Genomic DNA, 19,249 nt, shown 5'->3' on the forward strand with positions numbered 1-19,249 from the left:
TTCTAGAATATTTCCCCGGAAAAATGTTTGAGATATTCCAAATATTAGTAAAATTAGACGAGTCTGAAGCTAAACGTGCAAATAAATCATAAACGCTATTTCCTCGAAACTACGTTTTTCAAATTGGCCGACACGATTTCCCATTAATTAATCGACTGTTGAGTGTCAAATCACTATCCAAGTATTATAAAACCACCAACAATATTTTCATCTTTCACGACGGATCAAACAAAAAATATTTTGTATAAAATCTATTTTTCGCTAACACTTGACCGCTACTAGTTTTTCCTCCAATTTCAAAAAATAATTGACCCAAAAATATACAGGGAAAGTTACCAATCTAAATAAAGGTAGATTAGATTTCAGTTGTGATAATGACAACGAACGTAGATCGCATCAACCATGAAAAATGAATTTTTGGAAGTAACTGCATATTGGTACGTCTATTTTGGCAAATACGGTTTAATATGGTAGCGTTAAAATCTTAATAAAGTATTCAATAAATCAATGTAAGAGACAAGAATTATTTAGAGCTTTTAGTACGAACGAGAAAAATTCATAAAAGCTGTCCATTTTTTATACGCTTTCAAGCGAGAATTTCCCCTTAATGCGCCCGACAGAAGTAAAGCGGAGTTGGATAGGGAAGTTTTCTAAATTTCCTCGAACGTATTGTTTGGCGTGCTCGGACGCCGCGCGAATGGCCTAACGGTGCTTAAACTTCAAAATGACCCGTGTTGCTCAGCCAAATCTGCCGGCCAAATGTGTCTTCCGACTGGCCAGTTGGTAACTCTACAGACAATAAAGCAATTTCTGCAATCGTCGTTTCGTTCGGCTAATTTGCCACGCGACAAAATCTACTGGTACAAAATCTACAACACAAGTAGTAGATAAAATCTTGTAGTGGATAAAATCTTGTAGTGGATAAAATCTTGTAGTGGATAAAATCTTGTAGTGGATAAAATCTTGTAGTGGATAAAATCTTGTAGTGGATAAAATCTTGTAGTGGATAAAATCTTGTAGTGGATAAAATCTTGTAGTAGGGTAAAATCTTGTAGTAGATAAAATCTTGTAGTAGATAAAATCTTGTAGTAGATAAAATCTTGTAGTAGATAAAATCTTGTAGTAGATAAAATCTTGTAGTAGATAAAATTTTGTAGTAAATAAAATCTAATGATTTTACGTAGACAATGTCTACGATCGAAATGTGTTAGAGTCGATAAAATTTATCAAGAATATCTACCAACCGAAGTACGCTAATTTCAAAAAGCTTATTATCGAAAAAATCGATTATCAGTAGAGATGTGACGTAAACTCTTCTAATTTAATCTTAATATATTTTAATTCAAGAAAAAATTCAGTATCTTTCAACATACATCAGTAGCTAGGTGTATTGGTGTATCGGTACTGTATTTAATAACAAAAATTGTACCTACTCTTTGAACATTCGACACTTTTATTTTCGTTCGAAAATTAATCGATTACTGAAAATTCGTTTACCGAAAATATTTCGTTTTCGTTATTATTTTCTATAAATGACGTTTTACTTTAAATTGCAAAGCAAACTTTATCTTTCTACGAGAGTCTAATTTCCACCAGTCAACAAGTAACGAGAGTACTTTTCTACTTTCGAAAAGAGTGAATGAAAAAAATGTATGTACATTTCTATAATGGTTCTCCGTCCGTTTACTAATTTCTCAATTCGGATTTCATAAAAATTCTTCAATTTTCATGCGAAAACTTCAGCCCAGACCTAACCCAGACACCTTTTGACTGCATCAACATTACTTAACTCCGTTCCAGGGAGATACTTTTGCAAACTTCTGAATAAGTAATATTCCGACGGAGTTATGTATAAAGAATAAGAGGAGCGAATCATTCTTCACCATCGTAGAATTTATCAATTTTTGCCTAAAGTGATGGCCAACCGTTTACATTAGAGGCGAAACCGGGAGCTATATCCATGAAAGATTTTATAGTTTGGTCGAGATATGAGAAGACAAAACGAGTGCAATTTCACGCGAATGAAAAAATTTGTGGGAAGTAGACTTCAAAAAGGGGCGAAATTCATCAGCTGTTAAGAATATAGTCGATTTATTATTTTATGATTACTATTTTTCTTATTTTACATAAAGCTGTTAGCGTCATATTTTACAAAAGATGTTAGAAAAATCAATAATTTATTATCCAAAAATTTCCTTAACCGAACAATCATATCTCTATACTATTGGATTGTTCCAATAGTACCTAAAGTAATTTCGTTTTGGAGAATATCTAATTTAATAAAATGTTTGTACACTCTAAAAAAATCGTGTTTCATTTACACCAGAAAAAAAAACGAAATGACTTTCCGAACAACCCAATAATTCGAACAGAAATAATAATAACGATTCTACTATAATTCTATTATTATATATATAATTTAAATATAAAAAAATAATTAAAGCTGAGCAGATGCAGTCTGATAAATTTTATGACAAATTTTATTTAATATATAGATACATGTATTCCTACGAAATATGTATAAAGACATACATACATGGTAAAATAAAAGTAAATCATTCTTTGCTATCGTGGAATTCATCAATTTTTAATCGTGTGCTGGCTTACATTGTAGTCGTACACGAAATCAATTTGGTACGTAGAAGCAATAATCCATTTCGAGTCGCTGAAGCCTAATACACTGATCGATGCAAAAACCTATTATTAACAATTGAAACTATTGCAGCCAGTATCGCAACCAAACAATATCTCTCCACTTTTCATGGCGAAGAACTCTTCGCATCGGAATTGGACAATTTTTCTAAAAGAAGGAAGGAAAAATTAGTAGACAGACTGTCACGTTCCTGGCCAACCAACTTGTTCCTATTCTACTTCGCATAAATACAAATTCCAAAAGAAATCCTCCAGTCGCTCGTAACTGGGACAGGAACCATGAGCTGTAGCCCTACCGATGACTCTTGGCACCTTCCCTTTTTCGCCATTCCCATTTCTTCTCTTTTCCCATGAACCTCCGTATGCTCCGATGTCGTAAATTCGATCTTAGGGGCACCGGTGCGGTGGCGGGAGCAAAAATCCAACAACGTCCACCAGGATCCCGTGGTCTCTAAACATTACACAAACGGTGAACACCATTATGGAAAACGAGGACAAATGTGTCGACGATGGACGTGTTCCAAAGGAATTGCTTAATCTCGTCTTTCTCGAGAAGACTCGAGAAAAAAGTACTCGTACGATTAAAACGCAGTACCAACGTTTCAAGAGAAACTTCTGAGTCCAAAGAGATCCGTAATTTCACCTTTCTTAATTTCTACAAAAAAGTCGCACTAATAATTGAGCAATGCGCAAGTCCCTCTGGGTCCGAAAAGACCCAGGTTTGGTACAGCGAGGGTTAATCGAAACAATTCAACTTAACTCGCATACGTGTACAATTTAAAACTTGGAAATCGTTAGGAGAAACAGGCACTCACTTAGCACGCAAAATATTTATCATTGAATTATAAATGAAAAAGCAAATTGTACACGAAGATACATGAGTTACATCGCTTTTGCCTCGCACATAACCTCGAACGTCACGCTGTAACTTTATTGTGTGTTTATTTTCTCTTCGCTCCAGCCAGTATGCATGCCACTTAATACCGTGCAAGGCTAGATTGCTCGACTCGCATGAAATAGAAAATGTATCTCAAATCCCAACAGAAATAAATCGTAACCAGCGTAGCTGAAAAAATAAGGTGAATCCCATGTGTAAGGAGAAGGGGGACTTCTACACTTCTAAAGTAACTTCTAAGGGACTTCTAAAGTAACTTGTACACCTACTGTATTAGTACACCAAATATAAAGGTGTAACAGTATACCTAACTACAATTGGTATACCAGGTATAAGGTGTAACTGTACACTTAATTATTGGGTTGTTCGGAAAGTGATTTCGTTCTCCAAAATGGAGAATATATAATTGAATAAAATGTTTATACGCTCTGAAAAAATCGTGTTTCATTTTCACCAAGAAAAAACGAAATGAGTTTCCGAACAACCTAGTACACTTGGTGTAACATGATTATATTATGATAATAATAATTATAATATATTGATATAACAGTATACTTCGTTACAATACAATAGGAACACTGGTTATTTGGTCCATTCTATTGCACAGTGCTCACCACTCCTTACTTATGAAATTCGGCTTACTTTTACGACTATGCTGATCGAAATCTCAATCATTTCGTCGATCGATTTCGCGTTTTTGAAAATTGTCACGTCGGTTGAAAAAGAAACCGAGGTAAAAGTATAGTTCGTACAATGAGCCGAGGTACAGAATACAACGACTGCACGTGACGAGTGAGTGATCAGATCAGGATCGACTTCACAATACTCGGACCCATTGATTACGTAGAACATTTTTTCTAAATTTCATGGTCATTTTTTGTAATGCAAATTATTCGACTTACAATTAAATAACTTGTATAATCAACGGCGCACATAATAAAGAAATTATGTTTTCGAATAATCACTTCTTAAAGAAGTATAAAATAAAATAAAAATGAAAAAATCAATGGAATAAATGAAATAAGTTAGACAAAATAATTTTTGTGTTCTTTTGAAGTTTATTTTGAATCACTGTTTAAACTACGACTGCTATTACTACGACCACCACCATCGACCGAATAATGTTCGGTTTGTTCGTAAAGGATCAAACCGTTCGAATAAACCGAGCAACTTGAGAGAAATCGAACGTTTCGAATTGAGCCAAGCGGCTCGAAAGAAGAAATGCAGTGCAGATACCAAAAGTTCTTTCAAACCGTTCGGTTTGTGGCTGCACTTTCCACACTTGCCACCAGAGGGAAACCGACCGTTTCCCGTAAGTATCAGCTTCGATCTATATACAAACGATCCTTACCAATCTTCCAATATCACTGCGTATAAACCAGACCCTGCTGGGATGCCTTACCGATGATTCCACTAGCAGGCCTGAGATATGAAACTCTCCCTTTCTTTTCCTACCTTCGTATACCTTATACAAGCACCAAAGCTTTATTCTGACTAGAGAAAAAACCTATAACTAAATAAGAGTCCTCTTCTCAGAGCTCGAAGAAAATAGACCAACAACTTTACAGATCATTTAATAATAATTAATCGCGCAGACGTTGATGTTAAACATTGGTATTTTATTTCTTCGAATCGACTTAGTTCAAAAACCCGCAGACAGCCACGTTATGGTCACTTAGAAACGAGCGAGCGTCGCTACATGTAGATGCGGTGGGCCGAGTCTCTAACATCGGTCGCGCGCGTTGATTCAAATTTAAATTGCATAATTAGATCGTCGCGGTTAGCGTCTCACGTGGAGCTTAAAACCTGCTCGTTTCCTACGTGCTGGGATTCGTTAACCAGGTACCAGATCGTGCGCCAGGAGCTGGCTAATTGTCGCGCCACTCGTTCCCGTTACCGAGTTATGAATGATACATGCGTGCTCGCTAATGACCGTTTGCCGAGAATTTTCCTTGTGTTTTTATTGAAACGTTCCCGGTAATCGAGAGGAATTAACGTTTCGAGTGGAACGATTCCACGCGACTGAGATACAAAGCCCTCCTGGGCTCGTTCTCTAATTTAAACGAAAAAAAAAACAAAAACAAAAAAGAAACGGACCGGTTGAACGAGCTGTTTATTGGCGCTCTAAAAGGCCTGATTAATTCCCAATGCAAACGCCGAAGAGGAGAAAGACACGAAAGGGTGAACGTGTTTCGTTATAGAACTCCTAATGAACAGACTATTGCGTTCGAAACAGTTCCGGATATTTACGGCGCGTTGATTGATTGATACCTGTTCTCCCCCTCGTCACGTACGAACATCGATTATTTCACACTTGAAACAAATTGATTTTAGTTTTATCTTTCATCAGTACCGAAATTACAGAATGCTCGCATCTAAAGAAACAATAAGAGGTAAAATTTACTCGATCGGATTATGTACGAGTTTAAAGGTTATCCTCTTCGGGAACAAATTATTTTGTTTGAAATGAACGAATATTTGAACCATTGTTCTAGCGACATCGATAACATAAACGCAAAGCAGAAATAGATTATTTCCTCTATCCGGACCATAATGGATCCAATTCCTGGATTTTCATTCATTTTCGTAATCATTATTGATCTCGTGCACCTTCATCGATTCAACACAGATTCTTAGTCTACGTTACATTTTGAGGTTAATTCTCATATCCTAATGTTTCTTTGTTAATATTTTTCGACAATTATTATGCATACGTTTTATTATATAATTATTATATATATATTATGTTTGCACATAGTTTTCTGTCCAATCGAGGAGGGCTATAGTTTCTGATATCCGTCGTATTTGTAACAAACATTTAATACTGTACCTTATTCGCTCACTATCAAACACTGTCCGACAAATTGAAACTTTTTTGTGCCTTCCAATAACCAGTTGATGATGCTTGTACAGCCACACTCCCCAAACAAGAATCCGGAAGTCGAGTTGCTGCATCATCCCCGGTTTTCGAAAAACAGAAGTTTTTGTAAAAACCCGGAATTTTCAACAATAATGTATTACACAAAAGGAAAAATGTTAGAAAGTTTCAATTGGTCTTCAAAAATAGAGGAGAGTTTCTCAAATATAGTGCTATACAATTTATTAATGTTTTTGGTCCTAAATAGTTATAAAGTAACGTCAAAGTTTAAAAAAGTATCGATTTGTGTAGTTTCTCGGAATTATTCTTGTATTTTTACAAAAAGTTCTTTACCTAGGATATTTCCGAAGAAGAACTGCCCGGAAAAATTGTCAGAACGACTTACATTTCGAGCAGGCCGAGAAAATAGTCATTGACAACGCATGTACAGCGATTTGCCGCCATGTGTTCCACTGTTCGCTCGTTTCGATACAGCAGGACCGTAGATATACATAACCAACGCCGATGGAGGGGTTTAATGGGGACGTCCACTTTGTGTAAATAATGTTTGACTTTTTTTCAATACTTCAAGGTCCTGTTTCTTTTTTTCATATATTTCTGTAAGCACCAATCACCAAACTATGCGATGCATTTCTTAATAAATTTCAATCAACAAAAATTTCATTAATATAATATTCTAAATTCACAGTCAGTTAGATCGGTACTACTCGCAACGAAGAATTATTGTTCTACTAGGTTCGATCTAGATGAAGATGGAATCAAAGTTTCGTCCTCTTCGGTCATTGTTTCCTGATACACCTAGCTAAGAGGATCAAATTAAATATACAATACATATTAAACAAATCAAAACACGAACAAAAAGTTAATACAGTATATGTGAGTTAATGGTTAAATACATTGATGTAGTAACAGAAAAAATAAACATGGAAAAACGAGTACAAATTAAAATCATAAAATAAATACAGATATGTCTGAATAAATAAAACAAATGAATGAAACAGAAAATTAAGATAAAAAAAATTATAGAATGGTTGTCAGTACTGACCACCACCTATCAGCAATTAGCACCGGTTACAAATGATTCATGGAGGGCCCAGATGCCCAAAGTGGAGACGTCCGTCCACCTCGGAGACTCCCGAGAGAATGAAACTCTCGGCAATCGGGGAGTCTATTTATACTCCCCCGGAGGTGATTTACCATTACTTCGACTGCCTTTGTTTCAACAAATATTCAATGAATGTTTCAACAAATTGATGGCTTTTAAGCATTTATTTGTAATAGGCTATTGTTTCAATAATCATTGAATGGTTCAATGACGGTTGTTAATAATTGTGATAAATAAACATCAAAATATTGAGAAATCCGGAAAGGTGTACAGTTTCAGTGAATGTCTGTTTTTAAACGCGATTGTTATTAATATGTACATACGTTCCGAATGTTATTGTTGCAATACGCATTTATTTGTACATTATTAACGATTAAATAAACTACAGAAATTAATTTTGATCGAGATTCGAAGTAAAAGTTTATGAAAGCAATGAAATCAAAATAAAACAAATGTTAAATTAACGTCTTTAGTAAATAATTATTACTTTCTATGATTTGAAACTCTGCTAATACAGCGTATTGGTGAGCAAAAAATTACTATTCTGATATTCAAGTTTTCAAACTTTTAACTAAATACTTGAATCATTGATAAATAATAGACAATAAAAAGACTATTTCAGAATCAGATGGCCCTCTTACAAACGATAACTCTGAGCCCTCTAACGTTGACACTTATCTTACCTGACATCTCCCTTAAACGACCGTACATTAACTTATCGATTTTCGAAGTTCAAAAATTTAAAATAAATAGTTGAACCATTAATAAATAATCATAAGTGAACAATAGATACCAACTACTCCAGGATCGGAACTCTTACAGATGAAGACTCTCTAGCGCTTACACCCGTCCTACCTGACATACCCCATGGAGTATATACCATACCATATACCGACTTTTCGCGTACATCGGCTCGTTCCAGCAAAAATCATTACGCTCTCCGCGCGAGCATGCAATGTCCCGATATCGAGTGGCGACACGTGCCAAAACTGCCGTTACCCCCGCAGAACGCGTACCAACGCGGTGGTCCGTAAACGGAACCATGTAAGAAGCGACAAATCAAAGTAATAACCCAATAAGAGCGCCGCCAGGAATTACGTAAGAGATAGAAGACTAAGTGGCTGTCGTTTGTATTCCAGAAAACGCCGTCGAATCGATAATCTCGAGGCAGGCCAGAGCCCCCGAGTGCTGGCACACGTAGCGTCGGTTTGTGGAGGAGGAGGAGGAGGAGTAGTAGAAACGTAGTGAGCGAGGGAGAGTGGTGATGGTAGCGGAGGGACCGCTCGATTCCTCGACGCCGATTTCATAAAGGCCGATTGCCACCGGTGCGAAAAGCGTTTGTATTTATCGATGTTGCTTTCCGGAACGTCTGTCTGAAAGGCCGGGCAACCGAGCGGAGCCCAGGATCCCGTTTCATGAATGCCGTTGCACTCCCTCAATTTTATGAGCGTCTCCATTTTTATGATGTACTCTCGGGAAGCTATGACCGTCGTCCTCCTACCCTCGCGCTACCCTACCTACTAGAGGATACCTGGCCACGACTAAAATGCGTGCGAGTAATAACCATTTCCCGTTTCTCTGCCACTTTGCGCTATCTTCCTGAACGGGTTACACGCACACCGTGGCGGAAACTCGAAACGGACGTTTCAACGTTAAACGTTTTCGAGTGCGACGAGTTCTTGTTGTTTCCTAGCGTCTGGAACTCGCCGCGAGACGATTCCCGAGCGATTTTTAATCGTTGTGTCCCAGATCGCCATGAACGAGTACATCGATGTCGGGAAATGGGATCGCGTGAAGCAAGGCGACCGAATATTTTCAGAAATATCGACTGTATCGAAAAATGTTACTATAAGAAGTTGTGGTGTTTTTAGTAACATTGTTACCTGTAACTTGAACGATCCAGATTGGCTACGGTCGTTGAAATTTCTTTGAAACGAAATTGACGACCTTGAAATCTCTTTGGTACTTTCGCGAACGAAAATGTAACATATATCGTGTAGCCTTCGAAACACTTCAACTTTTTCTAATAACAATTTTCTAATAACACATTATGTGTATTTTCATTCTTAATTGCACGGTGTTTTTTGTGAGATTGCAATCGAGTCCTGGCTGATTTCTAACATGTTTTTCAAGTTGTTTAAAGCGATTGGGATAATTATATTGACGATAAAAAGTCCGTACAGGCAAGTACGTTACACTGGATCAACGGTGATTTGTATAAATTACAACAGTAGATTCAAGAATACGTGGTCCCAACAAATGACTAAAAGATAAACTATTAAAACCGTTCTTGTACTGGAAATAACAAAGACAATTAACTGTGAAATATTAACCGACGTTACTCGAATCGTACCTATTCTGTACCGGCGAGAAACTGGTTTCAACTAACTTATATGAGAATGTTAAATATAGGCGGTGGTTGAAAATTGTTCGAAAAACAGTCTGACGTCCTACGTCAGACGTACAGTCATCCGACAGAACTTTCGCCGTGCTGTTAGTAAACTCGGCATTTTCGACCTCACCTACAATTATAAGTCCCCGACTAATGGTCAGTTTCCGGTAAAGAGTGAAACGAAACATGAATTTCTGCAGCAACAGAAACAATTTGCAGTTATTGAAACAATTTTCAGTTAATTCAGAGTTTCGGTTTAAAAATAAGCACTGTAAAACGTATCGCCTATAGAAAATCAGAGATCCGTTAACTAAATTATTATTTTCGAAATACGTTTCGTTTCGAGAGTAAATTCCAATATCAATATTTTGCACATTTTACTTAAACGATACACCCGCAAATATACTACACGTATTCGATACGTTTGTATATATCGAACGTATTAGAATATGCAGAATCGAACGTGTGGAATACATCGAAGTGTATAGAATATGCAATATACACGAGACTCTGCATATGCATACTTCGCTTTCATTTTAAGGTTAACGTCGCGCATCCGTGTCGCGCATCGTTGGCGCGCGAAACACAAACGCGCGGCTAGAAGGAATGGGGATAGCGTGAACAGAGCCATTCGCCACTTAGCTGGCAAGAATCCATCGGCTGAGTGTACTCTGTTAGAATTTGAACGTCGATATAGAAATAAATTGATAGGCTATCGGGGATCGAGGAAATGCCGAGAAATTTCAGGATTTTGGAAGCAAAACGGAATAAGATCAGGAGACAGTGTTTACCGAGTGATGCTGTAAGCTGACGAGAATGCGCCAATTTTTACATCAACGTTTGAACTCTGATCGAGTACAGGTTTATTTTTAATCGTTGCGTTTCGGTTCAAGTAGTTTTCAAACCGTTGCCTCTCGCCAAGTTTTTGCATTTCTTCGGACGATACGTTTCGTTAAAAGTCCGAATTTAATAAACCTTGTGCATGCTGGAGGAGTACAGTAACGTAGGCACGTAGTTTATCTATCGGTGCGTGGACACGGCGCGCATTTATCTCTCTGTTTGTTCGAAAATCAATAGAAATATTCCACGTCCTCCTGCGGTTCCGTCAGTCTGATTGTTCCGCCAGCTTGGAACGCTGCGACGCGACACGCGATCAGATTGATCGACCCGTTTTTAATATTGGCTCTGTTTAATTTCCTTTCACCGGTTTGCCGCACGACACTTGATCGGATACACTGGGGAAATATTTGTCCATTGACGGCCGCCAGCGAATCCTCACGTACCCGTTTACGTGCGGTCGCGTTCAATGTATTACGATTCGTAGGCCACCGTATGGAAAACATGTTTGGAGTCACGCGCGATTGAGGCACCGGATTCCCAAAAAATGTCGAAAAACTTTCCAGCAACGCACAAACGCTCCACGAATATTCAACAACGATGCTCCTCTATCAGGGTTTATTTCTAAACACTGTACCGCCAATCGGGTTGTCACAGGCGTGGCATTGAAACGTGACCTTACGAGAGAGGGTTACGTTATTGAAAATTCAATTTTCATACATCGAGAATGAGAGTGGAAAGTATTAGGGGGACCGGAAAGTAATGTCGTTTCCCGACATTAAATTCAAATACATAAATTTTAAATTTAATTATTTACAACTAAACAAGTCACTATAACCTCAGAATGTCTTTGCTACGACTTTAATGTACACAATGAGCTGACAAATGACAATCAAATAGTGACATGCGCAGAAACGACATTACATTCCGGTCCACCTAATATTATATTTATAATATTATATTTATTAGGGGGACCGGAAAGTAATGTCGTTTCCCGACATTAAATTCAAATACATAAATTTTAAATTTAATTATTTACAACTAAACAAGTCACTATAACCTCAGAATGTCTTTGCTACGACTTTAATGTACACAATGAGCTGACAAATGACAATCAAATAGTGACATGCGCAGAAACGACATTACATTCCGGTCCACCTAATAGTAACAGTGAGCGAGATAAAGTTAATCGAATTGATTTAAACTTCATTGCGAAAGGTTATACAACTGATACTTTTTACTACATTTGAGTATGTCAGTATTATGTTAATAAGAAAAAATTATACAATATATAAATTATATTTTCTCTTACTAAATAAAATATAATTTTCTCTAGTTAAAATAATATTGAATACAATTTTCATTTTTTAAGAAAACAATCCCGAACCGACAATCGCCAGTTTTGTCGAAACATGTACGATGCAGTTCTAACAAGCATGTTCGACGCAAACTTTTTTCATCGATAAACGTCTCTATCGAAGGTTAACAGATTTCGGTAAAATTTATTCGTACTAATAACAATGTCCATAGTGTATATTCGTCGTTCGGTTACATAGATGTTATATCTGTGCAAATATATTACACACCTCACAGGTCCTTTGCTAGTTACATATTGTTCGTTCAAATTAGAAACATTCTAATACGATTACGTCTAGTATCATTTCCATAGAAAGAATTTGATCCATTCTATTAAAACAATTTCACAATTACAAAGCAAAATATATACAAATTTTATTATACTTTCAGTGAGTCATCGGTTCTGGAAAATGGTAAGTTCACGACTCCCGATAGACAGAAATCGTGACAATCTGGTGCAGCATTGTAACGAGTATAGACTAGAGTTTGCAATAAACGCGAACAGTTTCTGGTTTCCGAAGTGACTATCGAATGTCGAGTATTTGAGTTGTAAAGCTGTTTTGGAAGAGGTACAAGAGTTGATGAAGCAACGCAAGGTTTCGAAATTTCTACTTCAATACGTTCGATATCTGCAACGAGGCTACACGTCGTGAAATATTTACTTCAAACTGAGAACGACTTCGTTTTCCACGAGTCCTTGTATCCGCAGTTTTCGAGCAATCTCCGATTCCTTCGAACAGCTCTTTTGCCCTAATACCAAGTGTCCAGGCGTCTGAGACAAGCTCTGCTGGAAAATCCTCGCTGACATATCCAATAACAGTGTCAGAGCTAAACGCAATTCCCTATCTCCCGTCCTTGCTTTTTAATCCCTTCAGCTCGGAAGCGTTGTCAGCTCCGGGAAAAGGAATTTAATTGACCGATTAAAATCGTGATTGATACACTACGAATTAGAGTTCCTAATCGTCACTGAAAATGGTCCGTGAACCAAACGAGATCGAAACGTTTAATCCTCGCAATAGATCCAGACCACGCGTGGGTCCAAACGGACCCATAACCTGATCTTACTCGCGCAAATATTTCGAACAAAAATTCGATCACTTTATAGTGACTTTCTTACTTCCTAAAAGAAAATTGTATCAATATAATCGAGCAATGCAAAACTCTGGGTCCGAAAAGACCCAGAAATGGTACATCAAGGATTAAAGAACACACATATATAAGCACGCTCATATTGAACATAAACGCAACGACCAGCTCGTTCCTTAATTTCGATTCGCTTGCACGATAATTCGTGAAAGAATTTATTGTCGAATTCTTCGCGGCTTTCTTCGAAGAGTCAAGTCTCGAAGCTATAAATAACCTTACAGTCAGCCCATTGAACCATTCGACCAAGACTCCAAGGTCGATGGAAACTACACTCTGAGGAGGGCCGAAACGATTCAGCGGGAGGTCGTTTAAACGCGGTTGGCCCGACAATAGGAATAAAATTAAAATAATTGTTAAACCTTGCGCGCGCGGCGAACGCCTGCAAAGTGCAGCCGTTGTTTTCCTTTCGTTTGTTTCGAATTTATCGGCCGGCGGCGATAACTCGCGGAAACAGAGGCACCAAGGGTGGCGGCGGAGGTGGTTGGATGGAGTCGAAGTTGAAACAGAAATAGAAGAGAGGTGTTTCTTGGAGAACCGAACCTGCATCGCACGAAGACGTTGAGATGGAGGGAGGTAAGGAGGGGGAAGAACGGGCGAGTTCGCGAGAAGAGAAAGAAACGAGCCGGAGGGAGGAGGGGTCGAAGAAAAAAAGGAACGGAAAGAAGTGAGACGATACGAGTTTCCAGATCCGGGCTCCCGCGCTTCCATCACCCCCCTACACCACCCCCGCGCCACCCTTTCGCGCGCTACCCTTCGTGGCTCGTTCATTTGTTTTTTGCGTCTGGCACTCGCGACGCTCCCGGTAAACCGCAAATCCCCAATTCTCGCAGGGCGAGCTGAGAGAAACGAACGGAAACAGATAGGGAAGCGGTGAAAAAGGAGGCTTGATAGACAGCCAACGGCCTAGGGAGGGGGACGGAGGGCTGGATGAGAGAATCCTGGGATCTCTTCGAGTCCTTACTCTTTTGAAAACGCTTGATAAAGAACTTCACCGTACGACGCGAGGACTCCCGAGCCGACATCACCTGTATCCATCGATCTGACTCGTGATGAACGGGAATGGTCGGTTCAAGGTCGTGACGAAGACACGGCTCAGATGTTTAGAAGAGCTAGTAAGAGGTAGGGGTTACTGTTCGGATTTATTAGCTTCGACACCGTACGAAACCCGTACGACAAAATTGAGCGATCCACTCGTGGCCTTTTCTATCTACGAATCTACCTCGTCATAGCGAAATCGCGTTTCACGCAGCTCCATTAATCGAAGAGCGCTAGTCAAAGCAAACTCGGTTAGTTCGTTATAATTGTAGTGTAATTGGGGATTAATACGGATCGGTCGGAAGCACCGAGAGCGCACCGGTACACATCTGACAAATTATTGCGCGTTGCTGAAGCGATATTAAACCAATACGGGGACTGGAGAAATAATAATGTACAGTGTGTACCCAAAGAAGAGCCGCCGTACTTTGGTGGCAGTTAGCTTAACGAAGGAAAAAGCATTGTGTAAATGTAAGTAGGTTCAGGAACCTTTGAAATGATTTTCGTATTACTGTACCCCGCTTTCGAGTGATAACGACGGAACGAAGTTTACTCGAATACGGGGTAGGTAGCGATTTTGATCTCAAACTGGAATTAAGTATTGCGTGTAGCTATAAACAGAAGAAAGTGAGAAAGCACCGAGAGTTAACGAGATAGAGCAATAGTGAGCGAGTCTTGCATTGGATACGACCGAAATTTCAATGCAATATTGCACAGAAATGATTTGTGCAATGTACCGTTAAAAATAATTTGGTAAGGTCGTGTTTGAAATCATTTTTAACGACAATGTGTCAATCTACTGATATTATTATAAAAATACAATGAAACGTGAAAATTTGTATTCCACATTAGACGTTGATACACCAACATATGTGTGAATAATATCGTTTTGAAATTCTGGCCACAAGCATATGTAATGCGAGACTCGTCTAATGTTGCACCATCTCGCTTACTCTCGGTGTGTTCTGTTACCTCGTCAGACAGTACACGTGACGCTCAGCTGTCGCTCGAGATAAAAATCGCTACCAACCCCGCCTAGAATGAACCGACAGTTTAGGTTTTTATACTTAAATACGAGTGTCCGTATATACGACCTTAATTCGTGATGTAGAAAAACGCTTGTCTCGTAGACAGGTTCGAGCAAAAGAACTTTTTTGTTTTGATAACAATGTACAATGACAAACCTGAACTACATTTTAATAAATTTCAAGTCGAACAACTATTTGTAACTCTCTGACAGTGCACTCCAGAACCCTCGGACCACTACTGACTCTCCTAAACTGGCAACTAACTCTTTCTTTGACTCTCGGTTAATCCTCTGCTCTCGATTCTCGATTGCACTGCACTTTCGAACATCTTGCGCACTCGTGTCCGAGACTTGCAAAGTTCTTATCTGGACAAAAATTTCGTTCAAGGATTAAAGATGAAAGATATCCGATGTAGATATTCGTTTAGTGAAAATTACAATCTGATTCGTACGATCGAATTATGTTTCACGTCGAACAAATAAAAACTTATCCTCATAATTGTTCCATCGAATAAACCTTGTTGATAAATCGCTATGCAGAGCTTGTATTCGTCGTCTATTATTCGGGTGAAATTCTGTCCATCTCTGATTCGTGTCACGTGTATTATTAGAATCCATTCATTCTTCATTACTCTTCTTTCGCCGGCGGTACCTCGATGTAAACATTTACTCGATTTTGTCGCTCGAAACACTTGTCAGTATCATTTAGTCGTACAGCTCCTAAAGCATAGATATTACTAGAACCCACAGTGAACAATCGGAGTTAGGTATTGCATAGCGATGAGAACGACAGTACTGGTTCGCGAATAGATTCAAAATCATGACACACTGCACCGAACGGGTGACATAAATGCCCGTTTCACACATAAGGGAGTGAGTGACGGTAACACAGAAATCCAACGTCTTTATTGACAATCGTTCAATTACGTTATGACTAATGCCAGAACAATACCGCCGTCTCCATTATTATCCGGTATCCATCCAGTAGCGTTTACGTTATGATATTATATTCTAGCGGATTGGATGTACGACTGAAACCGATACGATTAGATATCGATGACACTCGAACAATTCTATGCTAAAATATTTATCAGGGAGTATTTAAAGGAGTCGAAATATCGGACACAAGGTAGCAATTTTGGATACTCGTAGTTTCCTAATGAACGATCGATCGATGCTTATATTATACAATACCGAGTAGCTATAGATGCTATTGTAAATGCAACAACATAAATAAAAAAATCTATTCGGTACAAAATCACGGCATGGATGAAAGAAACGTTTGTAACTAAAATATATAATTACGTAACATTTTAATAGGTATCGCATTCTTTAAAAACACATCGGTACACGATATAAACTTAACGATACTTTTGAGAAAGTATCAAATGGATAAAGTGGAAAACTGAAAATGTTTTGGAAAGAATTACGATCTGCATTGGATCAGATGTCTTGATTATACGAGGACTCGTTAAAAGATCCCCTTCATAAACAATGTATCGATATTTTTGTAAAAGTGTAAAATGCATTGATATATTTGATATATTTTAATACTAGTTAATTAACTGGTTGGTACTGATGTGATATCATTCTCATAATTATACAAACACAATGAAGTAATCTAAAAAATACATATTGATGAAAATACATACACCTGAAAATTTTAATTTCCAATCTGACAATAATATAAAGGTACTACAGAGAACTTCAAAAAATGCTAATAAACGTTTAGTTTACATAATACGAATTTCTAACAGACAGGAAAATGACTTTGTTTAAAAATTCTAGTCACTGAATCTGAATTCCATCCAGAGGTTTTAGCTAAATTCCTTTTAGCTCTTCAGTACGTGTAACTTTACAATCATTCTTTGGTGTGCTTGTTACGTTAATCAATATTGTACCATTGGTCGTCGAATTTGTTTCACAAACTGTCTAAATCTGTTTACACACTGAAAAGTATATATTTGTAGTATCGTAATTTTAGCTTACTGTAAGTTTAGAAAAACGTAGCTTTAAGACAGCATTTGACGAGCAACGATCGAGAGTAATAAAAGAGAAAGTAGGGGTCTGAGCAGACCCAATGAAAAAGAGGGTAAGGGCCTCTTCTTTTTCAGAAGAAAGGGCAGTGTCAAATCGAGCAAAGAGTCGTGAAGCGTTGTAAAGAATTGTATCGTAGTCGCGTTATTTACTGTTATCCAGCTATTGTCAAAGTATTAATCATTTACAACATAATAAATTATACCACATATTATTTAGAACAAAGAAATTGATCCGAAATTGATTACCTCATCGGACATTGGGACGAGTAACTTTATAAAAATCACCCTATACGCGCGCTAGCCACATCGTTAATAATTCACAAAGGTACGTATATTATTCATTGCAAGAAACATTCGTGAACATTATTGCCACATCGTAGCTGCACCAGTGTGCGTTTCACAGCGACACAGCTGTGTGTACAGCGCACCAATAATTCGGTTAAATTTACATACACCGCCTTTATCGATGACCGTGTAATTACACTAATAACCGATCAGGACTAAATTAATATTACGCATATCAGATTTACAAAGCGAAATCTGCGCAGCTCCAATTCGCCGTAAGCAAATTGCAACGCATTGAATCTTCACCGTTTCAACCCTTAGGATAGACATGCGTGTTAAATCCACGGTACGATGTGTTCAATTTTGCAGTCTATTTTTATTATTCTTAATTATTTGTGTACCTCATAAATCAATCGGAGTGTTTTAATAAAAAAAAGTTTCAATAGAAATTTCTTTCACGAAATAACATGCTTTAAATTAAAAATAACCAATAGTGCGTACTTAAAACACATTTTTTTTCGTCATATAATATTAACCACACGTTTCTTCAAATATTTGGTCTTGGTGTCTGCAAATCGGTGCCAAGAAAAATTACACAATGTTATTCAAAAGAACAATTTCTCTCTAACATCAGAACTAGTAAGAGAATATAATTAGTTCTCCATTTGAATAATTCTCCCGAAAAATTGCGGTAATAAGAGTATAAATTAAAATATACCAAATTGACATTTATAATTCCAAAGTTAATACAAATTTTATATCCTCGATTCCACGCATATACACACGTCGCGTAACGTTACACAACGATTGGTATACCGAAAAAATGTTCTTTGAAATATTTCGTTTCGTCTCAAATTAATCGTACTCGTATAATGCATCTGCGATCGTGGTCGGTGAATCGCAAACTGGCCACAATGAGTTTTACACGGCCGAGAGGTACGATGTTCCTTTCTCTGTTCCGTAGCCACTTCCGGTGATCAGATTTTCCGTTCAACGGGAACGATCGAAAGCAGTCGATTCCGTTCTCGATATAATTCTTACGAAAACCACCGCCACGGAACCGCCATATGGCTGAAATATCCAACGCGCATACATCGTTAACAAGGAGACATCGGCGACCACTGAATAATTTGTCGCGGCACAGTCATTCTAAAGTGGCCGTCTGCTTCCTGGCGCGATCGATCGATCGTTCGAGGAAAGAGGAACGAGGATCGGCTCGTGGCAAGCACGCGGCGGGACTCGAGCCCGCTCGTCTCTGTACGTGTTACGGTGGGATAAAGGGCATACCTCGAGTCAAGTGACCACGTCTGGAATTCACTCGAAGCCACACGGGACCACGTTTGTCGGTGTTGTTTCTTTGTGCCGGCTCTTAACGCGTTTACCGCTTGTCCAGCGACTCGGTGGACGTTCTCCTCCCGTATGAATGGAAATTTCTTTGTTCCGGCCGCGAGGAAATTGTACAAGAAAAATCGAATCGATTCGAAAGAAGACTCGACGGTTCCCTTTGAACCGACCACTTTTCATGTCTTCGAATCGTACTCGAATCGTGGACTCGGTTCAATTTTGCTTAAATAAACTCATCGAGTTTTAATAACCACCAGA

General features: G+C 38.2%; 2 protein-coding genes across 7 annotated transcripts in view; one reads left to right on the forward strand and one right to left on the reverse strand.

The window, feature by feature from the left end:
• The window catches only part of LOC143153346 (uncharacterized), a 280,260-nt gene that overhangs the window by 174,843 nt on the left and 86,168 nt on the right, over positions 1 to 19,249 (reverse strand). For 2 of the 6 annotated variants that reach the window (XM_076324420.1, XM_076324422.1), the window contains 2 exons: positions 2,949 to 3,103; positions 2,573 to 2,800 (listed from right to left, as the gene is read on the reverse strand). The exons of 3 other annotated variants lie outside the window; for them this stretch is intronic. The gene's annotated coding sequence lies outside the window, so the exon portion shown is untranslated. Of the gene's footprint in view, positions 1 to 2,572; positions 2,801 to 2,884; positions 3,104 to 19,249 lie in introns of those variants that run through there. One more of the 6 variants, XM_076324421.1, reaches the window with a different exon arrangement.
• Positions 1 to 19,249, forward strand: part of LOC143153347 (uncharacterized) — a 171,901-nt gene that overhangs the window by 120,393 nt on the left and 32,259 nt on the right. The window lies entirely within an intron of this gene.

This window comes from Ptiloglossa arizonensis, chromosome 12, assembly GCF_051014685.1.
Source record: "Ptiloglossa arizonensis isolate GNS036 chromosome 12, iyPtiAriz1_principal, whole genome shotgun sequence".
Taxonomy (NCBI): domain Eukaryota; kingdom Metazoa; phylum Arthropoda; class Insecta; order Hymenoptera; family Colletidae; genus Ptiloglossa; species Ptiloglossa arizonensis.